Below are 26,559 nucleotides of genomic sequence, written 5' to 3'. Positions count from 1 at the left end.
ATTTAGTGACGGACTTTAGATGGCTATGAAATTTTAGGTCTGAGTCAATAATTACGCCAAGGTTTCTGACTTGATTTGTAGCTGTAAGTGACACTGTGCTAAGGTGCCTGCTTATCTTTGACCTTTTCTTTTTTGGCCCAAAAGTGATCACCTTTGTCTTCTCCACATTTAACTGGAGAAAATTCTGGCACATCCATTCATTGATTTGATGAATGCATTTACTCAGGGAGACTAAGGGACTATAATCATGTGTGGACACAGAAGTGTACAGTTGTGTGTCATCTGCATAGATGTGATAGGAGATGTCATACTGTTCCATAATCTGAGCTAAGGGAAGCATAGCAAGAAAGATGGGAACACAATAGCACAACAACAATAACAAAATGAATGGTAAATTCATGTAGTTAGATTAAAATCAGGATAAAATTAAATAGAAATTAAAGAGGTCAAGATAAAACCGAGATAAGGTTAATGGTGGGTAAGAAAGAGTAAACAGTTGTGTTTGAGTCTGGACTCGAAAAGTGAGAGGGTAGATACATTGTGAAGATCGAGGGGTAGGCAGTTCCAGAGCTGGGGGCACAGTGACTAAAAGCTCTGGAACCGAAGGTGGCAAGACGGACAGGGGGGACCGGCAGGTCGAGGATAGAGGAGGCACGAAGTGAACGGGGGTGGGGGTGGGGGGGGGCTGTTAATACAGAGGACATTGCATAGGTAGGGCAGGACCAGGCCATGGATTGCTTTAAAGGTTTAAACAAGGATCTTGTAGTTGATTATTTCTTTGACTGGGAGCCATTGAAGTTGACAGAAGATGGAGCTTATGTGGTGAGTAGTGGGTTTCGAGTAATGAGGCATGCTGCTGAGTTTTGGAGGAGCTGCAGTTTTTGGAGGGACTTAATTGGGAGATCGAAGAGCAGTGAGTTACAGTAATCGAGCCGGGAAGTGACTAGACTACAGACAAGAGTGGAAGCGGTATGACGGGTGATAGAAGGTAGGAGGCGAGAAATATTGTGAAGGTGGAAATAAGCTGATCTGTTGATGTCGTTGATATGGGAGTGGAAGGAGAGCATGCTATCGAGGATGACATACAGACTCTTAACATGAGTAGAGGGAGAGATCGGTACATTGTTGATGGTAAGAGAGAAGTTATTGTCATTTAAGAGCATTGTGTTGTTACCTACAAGGAGAACTTCTGATTTTGCCGATTGAGGAGGAGGAAGTTGGAGGAGAACCAAGAGTTGATGTCTTCTAAACAGAGGGTGAGGGAGGAGGGTGGAAGGGAAGAGGTTGGTTTTGAGCAAATGTAGAGGTGGGTGTCATCCGTGTAGCAGTAGAAGTGAATGTTATGTTTACGGAAGATGGAACCGAGGGGGAGGATGTAAATAATGAAGAGGAGCGGCCCCAGGACCGAACCCTGGGGCACGCCAGCGGAGACAGGGAGGGATTTGAATTTGTGGGGGCCAAATTTGACATATTTTGTGTGGTCAGACAGGTAGGTAGTGAACCAAGAATGGGGTGTGTCAGTGACACCAAGGAAGGAGAGCCAGTCGAAAAGGTGTTGTCAGTGGCAGACAGTGAGTTTAATACTATGAAAAAATATCAACTTTAAAGTGTTACTTGAGACTGTCATGCGTTAAGTTGCGTTTTGTTAAGATTTTGCCCTAGTTTTTCTTGTCCATTTGATTGCCTATTGATTTCACTTGTTGTGGCCTGCTCCTCGTGTCTTGACCAATCCGTTGCGTCTTGTATCAACTACCTGTGTCTCATTGTCTCCTTACCCCATGTCTGAATTTAAGTTCCCCATGTGCTGTCTGTTCTTGTTCGGTCATTGTCTGTACAAGTGTCTATCCTATGTCGATATCCTGTCCAAGCCCTCTGTTTTGATTAAGTAAAGTTTTGACACACATTTTCGTTAGTACTTCTGATTTCTGTTTGAACATTGCCTTTCTGATTCCCAGTATTTTTATTTGTACTTGGTGTTTTCGTTTGTTATGATTTTTAAAACATTTTTGAGTTGACCACAACCTTGCCTCGCCTCCCCGTTTCCCTGCATTTGGGTCCTCCATGCCCACGCCGCCTCCACGTGCTGGGACCGTAACTAGTGTTTATTTCTGTATTCTGTATTATTCATTTGAATGGCATGAATTTATTTTTATTTATTAAACATTTGTAATCATACAAAAAACAGCAATAATTATTAATAATTGAAAATGACATGTATTATAATAAATGCTAACATTTAAGTATTTTTTTTAATTACCCCAAATAGTCACTTGCCCTATATAGGACTAAAAAGGTCTTAAGTGTACACTTTGAATTGCTGTCCACTGTAGTGACCAGTGTCCCTGAAAGGGTTAAAGTACCTCGGATTAAAGTCAAATGAAGTTCAGATGTTTCAGTAGGCGTAACCCTACGTATTTACTTTCTACGTCTGGAGGTTTTGTGATAATTTTGACTTGTGACGCTGCATTCAGTTACCACGATATGATTTGGTGATAAGTAGTGTTGTGTTTGCACCAAAATTATTGTAATTTTTATAATTACTTTTGTTAACGTTTTGTAATTATGGCCACCTTTCTTCCGACCATGATACATTTTCCCACATGCTTGAGTGAAGTTTCAAGTGAATTTTTGCAAACCTTTGATGACAAAATTTTATGAACAAAATCCTTTTGATAACAATGTCTCAAGACATTATTTCTACAGTATTTATATTCCATTGTGACATGCTCAAACCAAACCGTCTCTTCCTTTTCTTCTCCTTTCCTTATCATTGTGGTAACATAGAGAGGAAGAGGTGAGCAACCTGGCTAACAAAGTGCACTGTACATCCGCCGGTTAAAGAGTAACAAAGAAACTGTGGCTGCAATAAATGCCGGGGATAGACTGATAGGAGTCTTTTTTTTTTTTTTTTTTTTTTTGGACCCAGTTTGTGTTCAAGTAGTGTATTTGAGTACTCGCCAATACAAAATACTATACCATTTTAATGAGAATGCATTTTATTTTCATTGGACTATATTTACAAACACATAGCGCAAACCTTTCTTGAACGAGGCATACCAGTAAGTTTAAATCAAGTGCAGTATAAAACAGTTTTGGACTAACAATTTGTCATTAGGGTGTGTGATGGAGGACTGGGTCGCAAATCGGCTCACAGTTATGAGATTAACCCTCCTGTTGTCCTCATTTTCTGTATACGCCCAGAGTCCTCCGGGTCAACTTAACTCGTCTTCGCTAAACCCCAATTCAATCAGTTTAATTGAATTTCAAACACTGAATTTTATACAATGGTATGAAAAAGTATCTGAAGCCTTTGGAATTTCTCACATTTCTACATAAAATCATCAAATGTGATCTCATCTTTGTCAAAATTACACAGATGAAAAAACAGAGTCATCTTTAACTAAAACCACCCAAACATTTATAAGTTTATATACATATTTTAATGAGGATAGTATGCAAACAATGGCAGAAGGGGGAAAAATAACTAAGTGAACAGTCACATTTAATATTTTGTGGCCCCCCTTTGGCAGCAATAACTTCAACCAGATGCTTCCTGTAGCTGCAGATCAGCCTGGCACATTGATCAGGACTAATCATGGCACATTCTTCTCTACAAAACTGCTATAGTTCAGTCAGATTCCTGGAATGTCTGGCATGAATCACTGTCTTTAGGTCATGCCACAGCATCTCAATGGGGTTCAAGTCTGGACTTTGACTAGGCCACTCCATATCATGTGTTTTGTTCTTCTGAAACCATTCTGAAGTTGATTTACTTCTGTGTTTTGGATCATTGTCTTGTTGCAGCATCCATCCTCTTTCTAGCTCAGTACTTCTCAAATGGTGGGGCGCGCCCCCCCAGGGGGGCGCAGAGCGATGCCAGGGGGGGCGCGAGTGACCTCAGGGAACATGCTTTTATTTTTTTTATTTTTTTTTGCCGTACTAGAATAAAGTGTACTTGCACATCCACTCCGTGGGTGGCAGTGGCGCTCTCATTTTCAAAGTGCGTGCAGTATTTTTGAAGTAAGCAAGAGCACACGGAAGAGACTCATGCAGAGCTGGACTCACGCAGCGACCCACTGTCTTCTTCGGTTCTCACGTGTCCGGCCGAGAAGTGCCGTTTTCGGCTTGGGATCGTCACGACCACCGCCCTCACCTACGGTTCTACCTCGGCCGCCGAGAATGCGCTTTTTTGGGGCCGTTTGCCTTTGACTTTTAATATAGTGGGAAATGAGGAAAGACCACTGTTTACTGAGTCTAAAAATGATTATAGCGGAGAAGCCAAATCAGTTAAGACGCCACTTAAAGACATTCGACCTCAATCTCATTGATAAGTCGCTTGATTGTTTTTCAGCGAAAATGTGCCGAATATTGCCAATTGTCACAATCGTCCCGCTTTGTCAGTGTTATATCAGTAAACCAGTGAGCACTGTGGTGAATCAGCGAAAATAAAAACTTTCCTTCTGTCCAAAGACTTTTCCCCCCCCCTTCTATTCAGTTTTGTTTTTCGGTCAAATGTTTTGGCACGTTGTCCTGAAGAGTAAATGTTTCTAATCAATTTGAATTTGTTATTATTTACTGATTTTATTACATTTTATTTTTCAGTATCAAATGGTCAAAAATGTACCTTGAGTGTATTTTTACAGTTTGGATGTGGCTTTTTTTTTTTTTTTTTTTTTTAACTTCAGGCAAATTGATGCGCGTTAAGTCTTTTCTGTTACAAGCAACACAATGTTAAAAAAGTTATACTTTATTATAAGTTGATCTATGTTACTTTTTTTCTTTAATAGAAAAAAAAGGACACAATGTTAGGCTGAGGCGTACTTATAATAGTAATATAGACGAATGATACTATTTACAGTGGTGGCAGAGAGTTGGGGGGGGGCGCGAAACATTTACGTCTTCCTTGGGGGGGCGTAACAGAAAATAATTGAGAAGCACTGTTCTAGCTTCAACTGTCCGACAGACGACCTCAGGTTTTCCTGCAAAACATCTTGATAAACTTTGAATTTATTCTTCTATTAATGACTGCAAGTTGTCCAGGCCCTGAGGCAGCAAAACAGCCCCAAATCATGATGCTCAATCCACCATGCTTCACGGTGAGGTGCTGATGTTAGTGAGCTGTTCCATTTTTCCTCCACGCATGACATTGTGTGTTACTCCCAAACAATTTGACTTTGGTTTCATCAGTCCACAAAATATTTTGCCACAACTTCTGTGGAGTGTCCAAGTGCCTTTTTGCGAACATTAAACGAGCAACAATGTTTTTTTAGACAGCAGTGGCTTCCTCCTTGGAGTTCTCCCTTGAACACCATTCTTGACGATAGTTTTACATATAGTTGATATATGCACAGAGATATTGGACTGTGCCAGTGATTTCTGTAAGTCTTTGACACTCTAGGGTTCTTCTTTTTTTTTTTTTAAACCTGTCTGAGTATTCTGCACTGAACTCTCAGCGTCATCTTAGGTGGACGGTACACTTCTTGGGATTTCTTGCATTTGTAGACAACTTCTCTGACTGTCGATTGGTGAACATCCAGATTTTTAGAGATGGTTTTGTATTTCCCAGCTTTACACTAATCAACAATCCTTGATTGCAGGTCTTCAGACAGCTCTTTTGACTGAGACATGATACACATCAGACAATGCTTCTCAGACAATTCTTACTAAATGTGTGTTTTATAGTGGGCAAGGCAGCTTTACACCACCCATCAATGATTGGGCACACACCTGACTTAAATTGTTTGGTAAAACTCGGTTTCAATTGCTCTTTAAGTCTCGTTAGGCAGAGGGTTCACTTATTTTCCCCCCTTCTGTCATTGTTTGCATGCAATCCTCATTAAGATATGAAAACCTATACATGTTTGGGTGGTTTTAGTTTAAGCAGAAACTGTTTTACATCTATGTGATTTTGACAAAGATCAGCTCACATTTGATGGTGATTTATGCAGAAATGTGAGAAATTCCAAAAGGGTCAGATACTTTTTCATACTCCGTATTGCGCAAAGAAAAAAATCATCCTTTACCACTATGTGTGTGAATACTCGCCAAAACAAAATAAAAAATGTGCGGAAAGGAGTCTAGAATGCATTTTTATTGTTCTTTGAATTTTTTTTCCTCCGGTGAAAAATTTAAGTATATAAAGCCTCAACATTGGAATAATTGACAGAATTTTTTCCCTTTGAAAGACAAAAATTTTCTTCGAATATCAATTTCCATATATAATTTTCAATTTGTATCATATTTGATACATTGTAACACATTGTTCAACAATCGTTTTTTTATTCCCCGAACAAACAAACAAAAAATATACAATATAGTAAATCACAGCAAATCCAAAATTTCCAAACATAAAAATAGTTACTAGAGAGAAATCCACTAATGGAACTGGTTGTCTGGAAGCCTGGAAAACAATATTTTTACTCATTTTGCGGTTCACGACTTTTTATTTGGCATGGTGGTAGGCTTGAAAAGAGTTTCTCTCCTCGTTCAAGCTCTGTATTTCTGACAGTACACGTGGATAAAGTGGCTTGTGCACTTCTTCTATCACTTGTCAGGTTTCCAAGGTTGGGAAATAATCCAGGCCATCCTTTCTCACATCAGACCTCAGTGGTTTTCTTCTTTTAGTAATGCCGGCGTGTCTGTCATTTCACATCTAGTTCTATATACTGGTACATGTGATATCTATGAAATCCGTAGTTTGTAGGAGGCGTGGTTTGTAGCGGCTGCCGCTTAGCTCTGGACTGTACCACATACCGGACTTAAAGTGCCTGTGACAGCATTAAAAAAATCTTAAATAGCATTATTATGTGAATTAGAATCATATTTTGAGACGATTTGACTATATACAACAATTTGGCAAAGCGCAGATGACGAGAAATTAGTCTTTTAATCTGCCGTTTAGCCCTGCCTGTTATTATAGCGTTTTAGCGTCCCCAACTGGATGATGACGTCGGCAGGGTCACGATTTCATCTGATTTAGAATTCAGCCCATCGAGGGGGAATTATTCAGAATGAGGAAAATGCGACGAAGAGATCAGCAAAATGTCATTGTTTCAGTCTGTCTACTCCAATATTTTTACAGGATATTCTTTTTATCTAAGTATTTTCCCCAATTGCTAAATAAATGGTATGGGCATGACAAATTGTGCTAAATGGAATATGAAATATTCAAAATGTATTTATTCAGTACGACATGGCAAAATTACTCCATAATGGTCAAAACTATCGACTTCTTACATCTCCGGAACGATATTTTATGCCACTGGAGTTAGTCTGACTTTTGTCATTTCCCTTCCCCGGCTTTGGAGAGCGTAAACAAACCAGAGAGCTCGTTTGCTGGGGAAGCAGGTGGAGAATGACCCCCTGACAAACTGTCCGAGGTCGGAGGAACGCATAACACTCGAGCCCAACCCGAAGATAGTGGTCTATTGCTGGCTACACGAAGAGGGCAGAAGGGGCTGGAAGTCTGGACGATATGGAGAACCGCACAATCATAAGCTGTCCTGGCGGGCACACGAAGAGGACCTCGGTGGACAAGGAGCATTGTCAGCCACAAAATGCAAGCCACCTCCTTATTAACCCATGCACCCTGATCCCTGTATTTGACATTATACAAAACACGTAGTTTACTCACTTCCTCGTGAGTCCAATAGTCCCATCGTTGTCTGACTTGTTTTGGCCAATCTCGGGGTGAACGGGAACTTTTTGAAACCCAAATAGGCTTACAAGTCTCTCCCTGGTGCAGCAACAAAATCCTGCAGCACATTTGGCTGGTGTGATGCAAAAAATAAATTAATCCACAAAATCAGTTGAATACGCAGTCCATTTGAATGGTATAAAGCAATGCTGTATTGTGAAACGCTGACCCGGGTGACGTCACATTCGCATTCCTCCTCAAAACAGGAAGTTATTCAATCAATCAATCAAATTTATTTATATAGCCCTTTACAAAACCCGAATGGCCCTCAAAGTGCTTTACAACAAAACATGGCTCAAGATAAATAAAAGGCAGGAAAATATAATACAATGACGTTTAAAAAAAAAATAAAACAAGAAATAAAACAAAAATAAATAAATAAATAAAACAAAGACGGCGCATCGCAATAAAAGTCCAACAAATAAAACAATAAAACCGATAAAATCCAAAGACATTAAAAGGACCCTTAAGCAAACCAGGCTATCCTAATATGTGTGAAAGGCGAGTCTAAAAAGGTGCGTTTTAGCAGAGACTTAAAAAGACCTAGATCTGTGATGGTGCAGATTTCGGGGGGAAGGCTATTCCACAGCCTGGGGGCAGCAACCGCAAAGGATCGGTCTCCCCAGTGTTTAAGTTTTGACCTCGGAACATCTAAAAGAAGGTGGCCGGTCGAGCGAAGAGTCCTGCCAGAGTTACGAAAAGTTAAAATTTCCGACAAATAAGATGGAGCTTGGCCATTAATAGAATTAAAAACAAACAGTAAAAGTTTAAAATCAATTCTAAAATGGACTGGAAGCCAGTGGAGTGATGATAGCACGGGTGTAATATGCTCACGTCTAGGTGTACCTGTTAAAAATCGAGCAGCAGCATTTTGAACAAGTTGTATCCGAGAAATCGAGGACTTGGGGAGGCCAACATAAAGTGCATTGCAGTAGTCCAGCCTTGAGCTTATAAAAGCATGAATTGGTTTTTCAAGGTCGTGGCGACTAAGAAAAGGCTTCACTTTTACTAAGAGACGGAGTTGGAAAAAACTTGCTCTTACAACAGAACTTATTTGTTTTTCATAGTTAAGCCTGTTATCGAATATCACTCCGAGATTTGTAACGTGTGTCTGAAAAATGTCAGCCGGAGCGCCTGAGTTGAGCTCAAGGGCTTCATGGAAGGTGTGCCAAAAGTAATTAATTCAGTTTTGCTCTCATTAAGATGTAAAAAGTTTTGTGCAAGCCACTGCTTCACATCAGATATGCACTCCATCAATTTAGCAAGAGCAATTTTTTTGTTAGGTCTCAGGGGCAGATAAAGGTGCAGGTCATCAGCATAAAAATGAAAAGCGGTATTATGTTTTTTTTTATAATTGATCCTAAAGATAGGAGATAACGCGCAAAAAGAACAGGCCCTAAAATAGAGCCTTGCGGTACCCCGCAAGACAGAGAGGTTTGTGAGGAGGAAAATTCCCCAATCATTACCGTGAATGTTCTATATTGTAGGTACGATTTAAACCATTTTAGAGCGTTACCACGGATACCTATGACATGTTCTAAACTAGGGTGACCATATTTTGATTTCCAAAAAAGAGGACACTCAGCCCGGCCTCAAGATACTTGAATTTTACTCGAAGTTCACTCAAAGATGTCTATATCACTTTAAAATATTTAAAGTGTGCCCCCGCACTCTGGATGGAAAAATGCAGTTTGAAAAAAAAAAAAATAATAATAATGACTAAAAAAAAATATATATATATATATAATATATAATGCAGACCCATGGAAATGTAGTCCAGTCAATACACATACACACAGTAGGCTATGTGCCAACTAAACATTTGTATAAATTACTATCACGACAATTGTCCTTGACAAATTGTTATTCCCATTCAATTGATATTCTCATTCAATGTTCTAGATTGCACACAAACAATAACCGAAGTAAACTGACAAACTATTCAACCAGCATGTTTCCAAACGTAGCAGTTCAAAACTACGTTTCCATTAATGCCTAGCGTGGTTAAGCTTACTCATAGCTAGCTGAGGCAAAAATCAAACTTTGCTATAAAAGTTTACAATCATCGGGAGCGCAACGATGCCCAAACCGATGCTAACACCAAACGGGATTTTACAGTCAAAGCTCCAACAGAAGTCAACAGCTGCCATTATATACGTATTTATCATTAAAAACTTAACAAGTGGGCAGGCGTTGTGGCCAAATCGTCAACCCAGTAGATGGCGGTAATGCCTCATGATAGGGGTAAACTGCCAACAAAAACAAGAAGAACTACTCCTTCCCTCCCTTCTAGTAGGAGCCATGTCATCTGCGTCCACCCAGCGGCCGGAGAAATTCTATTCAAATTGGTCCCGTGAAAAATCATAAAAACCGGACATTTTTATGAATTTATAAAACCCGCCCGGACGATGAGGATACTACGTGAAAGTAGGACTTGTCCGGGCAAAAGAGGACGTTTGGTCACCCTATTCTAAACGAGATACGAGGACTGCATGGTCAACTGTATCGAATGCTGCTGTGAGGTCCAGTAAAACAAGGATAGCAGGGTTTCCATTATCCACAGTAAGGGCAATGTCGTTATGTACTTTTAACAATGCTGACTCAGTGCTGTGTCTGGACCTGAAGCCTGATTGGAACTTGTCAAGGGTGGAGTTTGTCTCTAAGAAGGTTTGCAATTTAATAAAAACAACTTTTTCTAAAACTTTGGAAAGGAAAGACAAGTGGGAGACGGGTCTAAAATTGGACAGCACAGAGGAGTCAAGATGGGGTTTTTTAAGAAGGGGTCTGGCTACAGCCTGTTTGAAGGCAGCTGGGACAGAACCGGAACTGAGAGAGGTGTTTATGAGGGACAGCAGACTTGATCCAAGGCAACTAATGACTTCCTTCAGAAGCCTAGCTGGTATTACATCTAATGGACAGTTAGTGGGTTTCATGCCACTAACTATTTCGGTGAGAGAAGACAATGAAATATGATCAAATTACTTGTCTATAAATTGCTATTCATTTTCATTGCGCTGGATTAAAAAAATTGAATATATAAATTGATTGCTTCCACACACATCCAAGCGGTCTATTTCATTCAGGAGCATAAAATGTTTCGTGAAATATGAAATAAACATGCTTTTTTGCTGTCATACGCACTTTAAGTAATTGTGACTTCATGCCGCCAGTCTCATCGGCCATTTTATCTCCTGTCGGTTTTTTTTAAAGTTGCGTAAACAGTACATTATTGTACCTCACAGTATCTTGTATATGTAATCTGCATTTGATTATAATGTTTACTTTTGTTTTGTGATACATGCTGTTATTTTGGCGTAGAAAGCGTAGAGCAGGTAGTTCTTCTGCACGCAAGTAAGAGCGCATGTACACACGAAGACGAACTTATTTGCACACACGAAGAAGAGGAGGAAGGAGGAGGAAGAGCTCATTTGCCAGGAAAGAGAAGGAGCTTAGCTTGCTGTCTAGCTAGGACTTAGCTGTAACGCTAGGCAAGGACAGTACAGTGGCGTATATCACATGTTTTTGGATAGATATTTTGAGACTTAGGGGGTATTTAGAGGTACTTAAAGGGTTAATTCCGGCTCATGCAGATATTCGGGTGATGTTGCCAGCATAGGAACAGAACTCGTTCGTAACCCAGGGACTACCTATATTTTTACGTTATATGAAGCGAAAAAGCGCAGAAAAACCTTTCGTAATCTAAGTATATAGTGTGACAAAAAGTTTTTCACAGCACTGTAGTCACATACAGTATATCATGCAGGTAATACAGAGAAAAACTAAAAAATACTAACAAATATAAAGAACATCATTGAGGAATAATAAAAAAACATTAAAATTTGATCTTAAAATGAAAGAAAGTGTGTTTCTGACGTTTTTTGGAATGTAAGTTGATTTAATTGCTTCCTGGCTCCTTCTCATGCAAACCTTGAAAGTTGAAACACATGTAGTGCAAAACGAATACATGCGTAACATCTGAGATGAAAGCAACACTGTAGCGGCCATACTGCATTGCTTTTCTGCTAGAGTGAGCCTCCCTGCTGACCACTAAATGAAATCAGCACACGGTCCGGTCGATGTGTGCTGGGTGCTTCTCGGGTCAGCGTTGAGTTTGCAGAGGCTGATTATGCAAGTTGGTGGGTCATCCAAGGGGGTCAAAGAAAACTGTCTGAACCCACTAGAACTGCTGCACTGAAAAAATGCTCATTTTTTAAAAGACAGTTGCTAGTGTTTATTTTGAGGCCCATCTAGTATATACAGTAGTTCCTCAGTTTAGTGTTAAAAAGTCAGTTAAGAAAAAAAAATCCTCGAGCTTTGTAAAGGACATAAAATAGATTTCTGTAACACTTCATCAATGTCACATGTCAATGTGCTGAAGCCTAATTCCGTTTAGAGGCAAAGTACTCCTTGGAATGGTCACCAGCTAGTCACTAGCCATATGGATTAGCCACATACAGTGGTACCTCTACATACGATCGCTTCAACACACGATCTTTTCGACATCCGACGTAAAATTTGACTCGCCATTTGTTTCTACATCCGACGACATGCTCGAAATACGATGATTTACGACAGCGCCGTAGTTTCTTTGTTTTGCCGGAAGACGGATGCACGGCATAATTTCTTGTGAGAGAAATCAACACTGCTTCCAAGAAGGTTAGTGCAGGTAGGTAAAAAAGGAAAAGGTGGCGCTTACCAATGAAATGAAAATGAAATAAGAGAAAAATATGAGCGTGGTGTGTGCAGCTGTGAACTCAACAATACGACCGTAGAATGTTAATCTCGACGGTCCTCCTCCGACCTCCGTTCGCCCGTCTTTATAAGTCAAGGTGACAGTTATAACAGTGGTAACATCACCAAAAAAACGCCAGCTTCGTCAGGTTTCTAATCATGAATTCCATCAACTTGTGCAACACAAAACGTCTAACGTCCGCTACAGTTTACGCCAGCAACAAAACATTAAAAGAGAAAGTAAAATAGAACCGCACTCTGTATCTCACCGTTATGTCAGCTACGCAGTGCATTCAGGTACAGCAAAAAACATCAGCCACATTAGAACCTGATTCGATACATTAATACAGGAATTATTAGTATTACTATATTAATATTCCGATTCTTATTTATAATTTCTTGGTTTTGCTATGTTTAATTGACATTTGTAATAGTACAATCACTATTTATTAAGGAGTTAGTGTAGGTTTTTGGGCTGTGGAACGAATTAATGGAAATATAATGTATTCTTATGGGAATATCCTGCTCGACATACGGCCATTTCGACTTACATACAAGGTCCCGGAATGAATTAACTTCGCACTAACTACTGTACTGAAAAGCAACCATTCACGCTCACATTAATTCACAAGGAGAGAACCTGCAAGCCCCACATAGGAAGGCCCAGAACAAGCAGAACCACAATGTTAACAACTTGCTACTTTGCCACCCTCACCTCCTCCCAAAAAAACAATTAAAAGTCAAGTCAGCAACAATTTTCAGCAATATTTTGACACTGAAGTGGAAGTAGGGTAGCCTGGTACTCCAGACTCACCGCTGTTCCAGCTATTGAGTCTGGCCACCAATTTCCAGGGCGGAGCAAGCCACAGCAAACAGACAGCGGAGTGGACCAATCAGCGACGGGCGGGACGAGGGACTTGCGCGCGGAAGTAAATATACGAAGAGAGCGGAATTTATTCAACATGGCTAGCGTGAGACAGACTGTTGTCAATGACTTGTGTCGATGTGTTTTTGGTAATTTAAAACTGATTTTACCGTGGATTGGAAGATATTCTCGGCTCTCCTGTTCGCCATCTGTGTTGTTGTGGAGACGACTTCCGACGCGGAAGAGTGACGTTGCTCGTTAAGAACACGTCATGCAAATAAACAAATCTGATTTATCGTTTGATTTTGTACTTGCTCGAGAGGCCGTTAATGGGCTGGGTCCCAGACTATACTCTCAGTTTTTGAAAAACACAGGGAGAACAGTCTGGCCGTGCCAGGCAAGAAGTAGGGTTGCCAATTCCCTAGAAAAAAAATTAATAAGGGACCCCTCATTGGTAGATGCGGCCGGCCCGATAACCACCCCCCTTCATTTATTTTTTTTGTATGTGAAAATTTGTTTTTTTTTATTACAATAATTTTATTCAAAACTGAATTATTCGGTACATAGTTGAGTGATATTAACACATGAAAAACAATAATTATCAACAATGTACAGTGTATCACAAAAGTGAGCACACCCCTCGCATTTCTGCAGATATTTAAGTATATCTTTTCATGGGACAACACTGACAAAATGAAAAGTAGTCTATGTGCAGCTTATATATTAGAGTTAATTTATTTTCCACTCAAAATAACTCAAAATATAGCTATTAATATCTAAATCCCTGGCAACAAAAGTGAGTGCACCGCATGGGAACTACATACATCCCTAAATGTCCAAATAAATGGTCCAAATTTTCCCTCCAAAATGTCATGTGACCCGTTACAGGAGTGCTGTCAGCATTGCTGCAGAGATTGAAGAGGTGGAGTGGGGGGGGGGTTCCACCACCATGCTTGACTGTAGGCATGACACACTTATCTTTGTACTCCTCACCTGGCCGCCGCCACACATGCTTGAGACCATCGGAACCAAACAAATTAATCTTCGTCTCATCAGGCCATAGGACATTGTTCCAGTAGAGGCCTTCTCCTGGGGTGACAGCCATGCACACCACTTTGATGTATGGTCTGAGCACTAACAGGTTGACCACCCACCTCTTCATCTCTACAGCAATGCTGACAGCACTCCTGTAACAAGTCACATGACATTTTGGAGGGAAAATGACAAGCAGTACTCAATTTTGACATTTAGGCATGTACGTAGTTCCCATGCTGTGTACTCACTTTTGTTGCCAGGGGTTTAGATATTAATGGCTATATTTTGAGTTATTTGAAGGGGAAAATAAATGAACTCTATTATTATATATATATATATATATTATATATTCTAATTTCCTGACTGCCTCAGGAAATTAGAATATTGTGTATTCTAATTTCCTGAGACAGTCCTGTATATATACACAGGACTGTCTCAAAAAATTAGAATATTGTGTATTCTAATTTCCTGAGACAGTCCAGTATAAGCTGCACACAGACTACTTTTCATTGTGTCAAAGTGTCATTTTGTCAGTGTTGTCCCATGAAAAGATATACTTTAATACCTGCAGAAATGCGAGGGGTGTACTCACTTTTGTGATACACTGTATGTTGTGATAGATATCTTGTTTGCTACCGTAATGACCACACAATTAACACCTGTGCGGCTCCAATTAAGTACTCCATGAATCCTCCCAAATTTTTAGTATTACAGTAAGTACAGTTTATTCAACAAAAATACAAACATATTACTATTAATAAATCGACCTCCGTGAAGTTGGCCCCCCATCAGACGCAAATTTATATAAAAATTATGTCAATCGTTTGTGCTATGATTGTGCTGGTTTGTGCTGCAAAAAGTTTCGTTTGTGCCATCATCGTTTTGCAGTTATTAAACATTGTTTTTTAGGTCATCCAGAGTTCACCCAGCCCCCCATCTGTGGCAGAATGGAACCCCGGTGGTGTCATTTGATTCTGCCTTGTTAGTGCTGGATTGTGCTGAAAAAAGTTTTGTTTGAACTGCTACGGTTTTCGAGATATTCATAAAAATGTACAGTGATGACGTCACGCGCAGCCCCCCATCAGACGCAAATTTATATAAAAATTATGTCAATCGTTTGTGCTATGATTGTGCTGGTTTGTGCTGCAAAAAGTTTCGTTTGTGCCATCATCGTTTTGCAGTTATTAAACATTGTTTTTTAGGTCATCCAGAGTTCACCCAGCCCCCCATCTGTGGCGGAATGGAACCCCGGTGGTGTCATTTGATTCTGCCTCGTTAGTGCTGGATTGTGCTGAAAAAAGATTTGTTTGAACTGCTACGGTTTTCGAGATATTCATAAAAATGTGTAGTGATGACGTCACTCGCAGCCCCCCATCAGACGCAAATTTATATAAAAATTATGTCAATCGTTTGTGCTATGATTGTGCTGGTTTGTGCTGCAAAAAGTTTCGTTTGTGCTATCATCATTTTGCAGTTATTAAACATTGTTTTTTTAGGTCATCCAGAGTTCACCCAGCCCCCCATCTGTGGCGGAATGGAACCCCAGTGGTGTCATTTGATTCTGCCTCGTTAGTGCTGGATTGTGCTGCAAAAAGTTTTGTTTGAACTGCTACGGTTTTCGAGATATTCATAAAAATGTCTAGTGATGACGTCACGCGCAGCCCCCCATCTGCGGCGGAATGGAACGGCGATGATGCCATTTTTTTCTTCGTCGTTAGTGCTGGATTGTGCTGCAAAAAGTTTTGTTTGAACTGCTACGGTTTTCGAGATATTCATAAAAATGTCTAGTGATGACGTCACGCGCAGCCCCCCATCTGCGGCGGAATGGAACGGCGATGATGCCATTTTTTTCTTCGTCGTTAGTGCTGGATTGTGCTGCAAAAAGTTTTGTTTGAACTGCTACGGTTTTCGAGATATTCATAATAATGTAAAGTGATGACCTGTTTTCAGCGCTGCGGGCCGCACAATCGGTTCTTGTCTCGTGACGTTTCTGGCGCAATGCATTGTGGGTTTTCGTGTATTGTACAACAACAACAAGCCCGTGACGCGATCCTTTGCTCGGCATCCATTCTGCGTGGTAATCGTTGAAAATGGTACACTCGTGTTGTTTGAAAGACTGCCATTCTAGGTCCCATGATAGAAACGAATGCAAAAAGGATGGGATACGTTTTTTTTTTTTAGCATTCCCGCCTGGAAGAGAAAATATGGAACTCCGATGAGTTGACCAAGAGGCTTGAATGGTTGCAGCGGTGAGAAGAAAGGCCATCGCTTTTCATTCATCAACTGAAAACATGTCGGTCTGTTCCCTACATTTCCATAAAGGTAAGTAACTGGAAGTGTTAATGTTCTTCGGACGCTGATACTGACTGCATTTAAACGCTTATGGCGTGTGGTTGTGTTGCTTGCTTTGGCTAACCACGCTAGTGTCTAAGAGAGGCTAACTGTAGCCCTACTGGCTAACTGTGCATAAACCACAGGCGTTCACCGTATGATACTAGTACACAAAAAAACAGTTCAAAGGTAACAAAGTAAGGGTATTAATGAAGATGTAACAGCACACCATGAATGATTATAAGTATGGGAGATGTGTTAGAAAAAAATGCTATATTTACCTCCCGCTTAGGCTACTGATATGCTTGACCAAGCAGTCTGTGGAGGAGACTACAGATCTACTAAATCACCAGAAGAAATCTTCTGCTTGTTTGTTATGCCTAATGATCAGTTAAACTTAAAAAATAAATAATTAATAAATTTTAAAAAATCTGTTGCATACACATCAGTGCCATATGAAGGCAGTTCCCACCAGTTTAGACACACTACAAAGCTTTAAAATCCAATTTAAGTAACTAATGTTAACCTGTTGTATGACTGATACGACTTTTGTAATTGCAGGAAAACCAGCATATGAAAGAAATGAGGCAGACCCTGACTGGGCACCATCCTTACGCCTGGGACCAGGGGCGGACTGGGACTAAAAAGCAGCCCTGGACTTTGACTCAGCCCAGCCCATAAGAATCGCTATACGAAGGGAAACACAGACCCCATAGGGGGGTCCGGGAACATGCCCCTCCCGGGAGAATTTTTTTTTTTTTTTTTTACATTTTATTGTAAAATGCACCAATTTCGTGCACTTTGAGAGAAAAATGAAGAAAATGTGTCTAGACTGTGACTGTCTGACTACGGGCGCTCAAAGTACTGCAAGGCTGAACTGGAGTTGGATTCATTTTCTGTACTAGCTCTATGATCAACCTGAATAAACAAATGAAAGAATTTATTTTTCAAAGCAAGTTTTACGTATCCAATTGATTATAATATATCTCTATAGATCTCTGTCTATAAAATGACTTAATTGTTTATGCCATAATTCAGTGGTCTCCAAACTATTCCACATAGGGCTGCGGCGGGCGCAGGATTTCATTCCAACAAAACAAGACAAAACCTCTGCACCAATCTGGTGTCTTACAAGTGTAATCAGTTGATTGCAGTCAGGTGCTGCTTGTTTTAGCAGAAACTTCATTGGTTAAACTGTCGGTACTCGATCGGTTAAAACAAAAACCAGGCCCCACAGCGGCCCTTGAGGACCGGTTTGGAGACCCCTGCCATAATTAATCTTGCCATAAAAATAATAAATTTCAATGAAAATACAATACACATTTCAAGACAAATCCTGTATACATAAACTTCATTGGAAAGTATTAACCAGAAAACAAAACGATATATAAATGATTAATAATGTATATAACATCAATTTAACTACCTAAACTTTAAAGTAAAACCATTCATTTTATTAATATTTTGTTATATTTCTTCTGAATTAATATTGCTATGCTGCGTGTGCATACATTGTTTTACGGCTAAAATATTTTTTCTTAGGAGAGGGATAGTAGGACTAGCATACTGTAACTTGACACGATTGCAAACGGGTACATCGACTAGCTGGCACTAACCCTTTAATTGTCATTTATTTGATTTAAAATGTAGCTACCTGATGGATAACAATTGCCAGTTTACAGAGCAAGTAACCCTCTTCATCCCAATTTACTTGCCCTGCGCTTGTCTGGGGAACTTCCAACAGTTTATCGTTGCCCCCTCCCTCTTCTTTTCTCTCTCCCAGCACCGTCTGCACGTCAGAGCGGCTGCAGCTCCCTCTCACCATCGCCGGGAGCTGAGCTGTTGTTACCCGACGTGGCCGTTGCAGCCAGACTGCTGCTTGCGAAAATATTTGTCGATTTATGACATTTTAATGCTTCACTCTCCAGTTTCTTTAATTTTTTCTCTCTAACCTTCTCCGCGCCACCCTGCTCTTTTCAGTTTTTTTGCCACCACCATCCATATTGTGCATTAACACTCGTCGCTATTTTGCTTCCACAAGGAAGGAACCAATGAAGGCTACTCTGTGCTTTCGTCGTTCCTAGTCTATCAGATTGGCGGTGAAAAACCAGGCGCATTGCTGCCACCTGTCGGATTGGATGCGAACTGTAGATAATCAGAGGATAGGGGGGATAAAAACAGTGATGCATAATGAATGGCGGCCGCCGGCCGTCCAGGGCACCGGCCGTTCTGTGATCCTCCAGAACCCACAGATTACCAGTCCGCCCCTGCCTGGGACACACATGTGTTCAACCCACCAACGTGGACCGCTCTTCTAGACAAAGTAGGCATGAGAAATTGAGGATGGAGGAGGACGTTGGTGCACTACAGGAGGAGCCTTCAGCGCCCTTCAGATGCTCCTTCTGACCTTCATGCGCCTGCGTTAGGACCTGTCTGCACTACACATTGCACACATATTCCATGTTTCCCGTAAGACTGTGTACTGAGTGTTCAATGACATGGTGCCCTTTGTACATGCTAATTTGAGACGAGCAATTGTTTGGCCCAACAGAGAAACACTCTATAAAACAATGCCTCACGAGTTTGTTGAGTCCTTCAGACGCAGAGTTGCAGTGATTATTGATTTAAAAAAAAAAAAAAAAAATTACAGAGAAACCATCAAATATTAAGGCCCGTGCGCAAATGTTTTCTAGTTATAAGCATAACTACACCATGAAATACCTAATTGGAATCACACCAAAGTGGGGAATTTGTTTCATGTCAAAAGGTTGGGGTGGTTGCACAAGTGACAAACATATCACCTTGAACAGTGCTTTGCTCAATAACCTTTTGCCTGGGGACATTGTCTTGGCTGACAGAGGTTTTGATATTCAAGAACACGTGGGTATGTTATGTGCAGAGGTCCAACTCCCTGCGTTCACAAACGGTCGTTGTCAGTTAGCTGGTAGAGATGTGGAGGAGACTAGGAAGATGGCACATTTGAGGATCCATGTTGAACAGGTAATTGGTAATCTTTGCCAGAAGTATAAGATCCTAACAGGAACTATACCTATTAACGTGGTTCTGCCATGTGACGGCGAAGATTGCACATTGTTGTAAAGATTGTTTTATGTTTGCGGTGCCCTTACAAACCTTTGCCCAACTGTTTTGTAGTTTGTACTGTTATACGTGAAAGGTACCATTTAGTATGCTAACAGTTTCAGCCTTTCAAATTTAGCTGTTGTTGATTTTTTGTATTTTGTTGTGACTTGATTGTACTTAATAAAACATATTGTCATCTTGAATCCTATTCTTTGTAAGTACAGCATTTGTGTCAATACTGTATTTTATGTATGTATGTATATATATATATATATACACACACACACGCATAATAATGTTTATACAAAGGACGACAGTTTACTACTTTGGCCAAGTACTTTTAATGTTGCCAAATTGTCAGTTAAAGCAAATCACAAACTACCAATCACCACTAACTTAAGTGGAGCACAGAGAGCAGAACTGACATATGTCTTTAGCTGTGTCATGTTGTGTAGACCAACACAGGTTAAATAATAATGGGGCAGTTCTCATTATCACACGCAACAAGTCATCTTTGGTCTTCAGACCACGGCAGAAGCACCATAACTGACGTCATAACTGACAAATACCGATCTCTCGCTTCCTTTTCAAGCTTCTCCACATAAGGAGTCTTGTCGTTCTTCAGGCTTTTTTCCATTTTGATGTGACATTCGCGTGGCTGCTTCCCCGCAAAACTCAACAAAACAAACGTGACTGCGGCGGATGTAGTCCAGGTCACTGAGATACACGAAAGATGGCGGCTCAGGTGGTCGTGATGACGTAGGAGACAACAACCGATAGATCAGCGGAGAACGTCACTGAAACCTGTCAGTGGACGCAATCTTATTCCTGATCTATTGTGCGGCCCGCAGCGCTGAAAACTGAGGTCATCACTTCACATTATTATGAATATCTCGAAAACCGTAGCAGTTCAAACAAAACTTTTTGCAGCACAATCCAGCACTAACGACGAAGAAAAAAATGGCATCATCGCCGTTCCATTCCGCCGCAGATGGGGGGCTGCGCGTGACGTCATCACTAGACATTTTTATGAATATCTCGAAAACCGTAGCAGTTCAAACAAAACTTTTTGCAGCACAATCCAGCACTAACGACGAAGAAAAAAATGGCATCATCACCGTTCCATTCCGCCGCAGATGGGGGGCTGCGCGTGACGTCATCACTATACATTTTTATGAATATCTCGAAAACCGTAGCAGTTCAAACAAAACTTTTTGCAGCACAATCCAGCACTAACGAGGCAGAATCAAATGACACCACTGGGGTTCCATTCCGCCGCAGATGGGGGGCTGGGTGAACTCTGGATGACCTAAAAAAACAATGTTTAATAACTGCAAAACGATGATGGCACAAACGAAACTTTTTGCAGCACAAACCAGCACTAACGATGAAGAAAAAAATGGCATCATCGCCGTTCCATTCCGCCGCAGATGGGGGGCTGCGCGTGACGTCATCACTAGACATTTTTATGAATATCTCAAAAACCGTAGCAGTTTAAACAAAACTTTTTTCAGCACAATCCAGCACTAACGAGGCAGAATCAAATGACACCACCGGGGTTCCATTCCGCCACAGATGGGGGGCTGGGTGAACTCTGGATGACCTAAAAAACAATGTTTAATAACTGCAAAACGATGATGGCACAAACGAAACTTTTTGCAGCACAAACCAGCACAATCATAGCACAAACGATTGACATAATTTTTATATAAATTTGCGTCTGATGGGGGGCTGCGAGTGACGTCATCACTATACATTTTTATGAATATCTCGAAAACCGTAGCAGTTCAAACAAAACTTTTTTCAGCACAATCCAGCACTAACGAGGCAGAATCGAATGACACCACCGGGGTTCCATTCTGCCACAGATGGGGGGCTGGGTGAACTCTGGATGACCTAAAAAACAATGTTTAATAACTGCAAAACGATGATGGCACAAACGAAACTTTTTGCAGCACAAACCAGCACAATCATAGCACAAACGATTGACATAATTTTTATATAAATTTGCGTCTGATGGGGGGCCAACTTCACGGAGGTTTAATACATCGGAGTCTGTATCCAGACCAACTCTTGTGGAAGCTACAATTGCTCATCCGCTTTGCTTCTGTCACAGTTCAGCCTGTCCCGCTGAGCACCGTGACTATTCTGCTTCCTTCCTGTTGCCATGGCAACAGCCGGGTATATCATCAGACGGATTGGGCTGCGAAAAGTATTTTTATCTTCATCTCACCCCGTTGTTCTGCCTCATACAGCGGCAAGGGACCGCTAGCGTCTTTGGCAGGTTTGCACGCGAGAAAGCTAGTGTACCCCTCCCGCAGGAAAACTTGACAAACAATAGGCCCTAATAAGTGTATTAATATGTGATTCTAAAAATACACATAATAAATATACTCTACCATATTTGTAGACTCAATCAGCATCAAACGATAAATTGTAAGTGTTTTTTGCTTTTTCTTTAGTTTTTCCTGTTTTTTGTTTTGTTGCTATGACGTCACCACAATTTAAGAGTAATGTTAAAGACTAAAATTTTTCAAAAAAATTAAAATACCCTAGTGTGCATTGGGGCTATAATGTGAAAAAACGAGGGCCAAAACGGTAAAGATCCTCCTGGTGCAAAAACAAAGACAAGTACTATGTACTAGCTAAGCGTCAACTATGGCACTGTGGACTAAATGGTGGACGAGGCATTGGTGTTGTGAATTTGAAACTTAAAAATGAAATTTTGACAGTGTTGGGCACGTTACTTTAAAAAAGTAATTAGTTACATTACTCACTAATTCTTCCAAAAAGTAACTGAGTTAGTAACTGAATTACTCTATAGTAAAAGTAACTAGTTACCAGGGAAAGTAACTATTTCCGTTACTTTAAAAAGAACATGTTGTATGTCAAAGAATTTGAAATTTTCTGAGCAGTATTCGAGTCAGTGGAATAGAGAAGAACAGACAGGTAGTTAACTTGTTAGGTGCTTCAGCAGATTTGAATTGCTTACCACAGATGTCGACAAAAGCTTTGCCCCGGGACATAAATTACACATTACATGCAGGTTCTTTCCTTTAATTTCGACAAACTTGAAATGTGTCTATATCTCCACCTCTTAAAGGACAATTTTTCTTCTGAATGCTCTGCCATCCCGACCCTGTGGATCTGTTTTGCGTGTGTGTGTTTGCCGCACCCGCTGTTCCGGTTTGCTTGTGAAATCACCGGCTCTGATTGGCTTATCACGACACATGACTCTAAGCCTCATCCAATCACAATCATTTCCATCGCATCTCTCGAGGGGCATTCAGGTAGGCTCGTTTCCCGACAATTCACGTCACCTTCAAAGCGTCTGCCGTCCTCAAGATGGAAGCAGAATTATTGCTGGCTGACAGTGGGAGATGGGAACGTGGCTAGCATCAGGTGTAGCAAACACAGAAACGTTACCAAACTTTGGAAAGCATTGTCTAATTGACTGAGCAGGGACAAACAGCTTGGAGTCAGAAGTACGTGTGCTGTTCTCGAACCTGAATGCACCCCAAGTCTTGGATGACAAATCAACAGAGCAGAGAGTCGACTCGACAGGCTGGTAGTTTCTTCAATTTATTCAGAGTAAGTAATGCACCGCTTTTGACCGTCAGTAACGGTAACGGCGTTGTAACGGCGGAAAAAGTAATTAGTTAGATTACCCCGTTACTGAAAAAAATAACGGCGTTACGTCACGGCGTTATTTTTTTTGCGTTATTATTTATAACGGCATTACTCCCAACACTGAATTCTGACCAACACGACCAATTTGTGTGGGGAAGTCTTTGTGCACAACAAGACACAAAAGTGCATGAAACCTCCAATTTTCCGATGTTAGTATGCATGCCTACCATTTATGTGGCACCACCAACAAAACTTGATTCCTCAGTTTAATCCTTCTGCTCCAAGGTTTCCTTCTTCTAGCCTCTAAATGATTCAGCGTGATTATTGTCATCAATTGTTGACTTGCCTTCTGTAAAGTGTAAACCACTGCGAGGGAAAGTTGAAGCTCGTTACACAAAGCCATGTATTTTTTTTTTACAAGAACTGCTAAGTGATTGTGACGTCATCAGTATCTTCGGGCCCTTTGCTGGGAAATATACCATATATTAGAGCATTACTGCCACCTGCTGTTCCGGAGTATGGACTACAAATGCCACCAAAACTCAGTTTTGCTTTTTCAACCGTGTAGACTGCGACGACAGGGTGGAACATAGTCAAGACTCTGCACTGCAAAAACATACTACCTTAAAGTGCGTATGACAGCAAAAAGTTGACGTGTTACGTGCGGTACGCTATTCCTTTTTTTCAGTGTAAGTCTACCAGAAATAAGTGAACTTATCTGCCAGTCCTTGAAGTAAATTGTACTCACTTAGATTTCTTGATATAAGAAAAATAGCTAGCTTAGCATATGGAATCCCAGTCAGAAAAACAAAAATTGTCATTTTTTTCTGTTCGTGATTTTCAACAATCAACAACGGCAAGATGACAAACGAACAATGGCCAAATGTTGTTGTGCTGCGCTAAGCTGTTGCATTTAATACTCAGAATTGGCTTCCAATGTGGCGGATGTGTTTTGCATGCTGTTGAAGCCGGGACAGGCGCCTCTCCGGGCGGCTGTTTGAGTCTCGCTCTCTTGGAAGTGGCGACAATTTGACAGTCAAAAAGGTCACCAAAGTGGGAGCAATCGATCGCGCGCCTGTGTGATTGGGGTACAACACAGTTCCCTTTCTTGGGTTTATTTCCCCTGATGCAGTTTTTATATACTCCAGTTCGCTCGAGTCGGGAGTGAGCGACTCTGCCGCTGGCCAAGCAGCGACTTGCTATGCTGTGATACATTAGTTTTTTTGTTTGTTTGTTTTTTATTAAACTTACATGCACACAAACATCTGCTGCACAAAACAGTCAGCTGACCAGATATAATGACACATACAGGCACACGGTTATATTATCATTACAAAATAAAAGACAGTGATTTAAAAAAAAAAACTATACACAATTTAACATTACAAACAGCATCACAGCACCACGCTGTGAGGAACAACACTACCTCCCCTCCCAGGAGGGAGATATTTCCTCTTCTTTTTGTCCAATTAATGAGTGCACCTTTCGTTCACGTCATGCTACTCTGAAAATTCGGTTGATGCAGTGTGAATGCTGAACCTTTCCAACAACTCATTTGCATAGGTTGCTGTGAGGTAGCTCTCTAACCAGACCCTGGTCTTTTTGGTGTGAAAGCATTAGTTTGAATCCTTATTGTGACATAACAAAGCTGGAAAGTGGGCAGGTCTTTGAAATCGGGAGAGGGGCTGCCAGGAGACAACAAGGTGGGGCTTAAACCACAACAGAAGAAGTGTATCATTGTAGAAATTCCGCCAACACTGTAACATGGCTCCTCAATAAAATATACCCACCATAACTTAGCAAAAGCATAATGAAATCATTTATTAATCTTTTTCTGGAATTGAACTGAATCGGGGCAGACTTTGTAATACTGACAAATGATAAAATAATGTTGTCTATAGAAAAAAATACTATATTGTACAGCGGTATGAAAAAGTATCTGAATTTCTCACATTTCTGCATAAAATCACCATCAAATGTGATCTGAGCTTTGTCAAAATCACACAGATGTAAAAACAGTGTCTGCTTTAACCAAAACCACCCAAACATTTATAGGTTTTCATATTTTAATGAGGATAGCATGCAAACAATGACTAAAGGGAGAAAATAAGTATGTGAACCCTCTGCCTAAGGAGACTTAAAGAGCAACTGAAACCAATTTTTACCAAACAATTTAAGTCAGGTGTGTGCCCAATCACTGATGAGTGGTTTAAAGCTGCCCTGCCCACTATAAAAGACACACCCGGTAAGAATTGTCTTGACGAGAAGCATTGTCTGATGTGCATCATGGCTCGGTCAAAACAGCTGTCTGAAGACCTGCGATCAAGGATTGTTGATTTGTATAGAGCTGGGAAAGGATACAAAACCATCTCCAAAAGTCTGGATGATCATCAATCAACAGTCAGATAAATTGTCTAGAAATGGAGAGAGTTTGGCAGTGTTGCTTCTCTCCCAGGGAGTGGCCGTCCACCAAAGATGATGCCAAGAGTTCAGCACAGAATACTCAGAGAGGTAAAAAAAAAAAAAAAAAAAAAAAAAAAGATCCCTAGAGTGTCTGCCAAAGACTTACAGAAATCACTGGCACAGTCCAATATCTTTGTACACATATCAACTATATGCAAAACTATTGTCAAGAATGGTGTTCATGGGATGACCCCACAGAGGAAGCCATTGCTGTCTAGAAAAAACATTGTTTAATGTTCGCAAAAGGCACATGGACACGCCACAGAAGTTTTGGCAAAATATTTTGTGGAACAAAAGCTACAGGAAGTGTCTGGTTGAAATTATTGCTGCCAAAGGGGGGCCACAAAATATTAAATGTGATGGTTTACTTACTTATTTTTACCCCCTTCTGTCATTGTTTGCATACTATGCTCATTAAAACATGAAAACCAATAAATGTTTGGGTGGTTTTAATTAAAGCAGACACTGTTTTTTTTCTGTGTGTTTTTGACAAAGATCAGACCACATTTGATGGTGTTTGTTTTCCAGAAATGTGAGAAATTCCAAAAGGTTCAGATAATTTTTCATACCACTATATCGTCATGAGATTGGTGATTTGCAGCCCTACTGCCCAAGGTGTGAAAGATAATCTAGGATACCAGATTTATGATCAGTTTTTTGTTTTGTTTGTTTTATCTATTTTCTATTGAAGATGGGTACGAGTGCTCTCTAGTAGAAAAGTGACACT

The 26,559-nt window shown here is 40.6% G+C and overlaps 1 long non-coding RNA gene across 1 annotated transcript; it reads right to left on the bottom strand.

Moving 5' to 3' along the window:
* Window positions 1-6,651: 6,651 nt before the first annotated feature.
* Window positions 6,652-23,763, bottom strand: LOC130922419 (uncharacterized). The gene is made up of 3 exons (XR_009064503.1): window positions 23,597-23,763; window positions 7,634-7,769; window positions 6,652-7,524 (listed from the first exon to the last, which is right to left on the bottom strand). It is a non-coding gene; the product is annotated as an uncharacterized LOC130922419 (long non-coding RNA).
* Window positions 23,764-26,559: the final 2,796 nt, after the last annotated feature.

The sequence above is a fragment of the Corythoichthys intestinalis genome, chromosome 9 (genome assembly GCF_030265065.1).
Source record: "Corythoichthys intestinalis isolate RoL2023-P3 chromosome 9, ASM3026506v1, whole genome shotgun sequence".
Lineage (NCBI taxonomy): Eukaryota > Metazoa > Chordata > Actinopteri > Syngnathiformes > Syngnathidae > Corythoichthys > Corythoichthys intestinalis.
The sequence above is the reverse complement of the archived record's forward strand: the minus strand, read 5'-3'. Positions and strand labels throughout refer to the sequence as shown.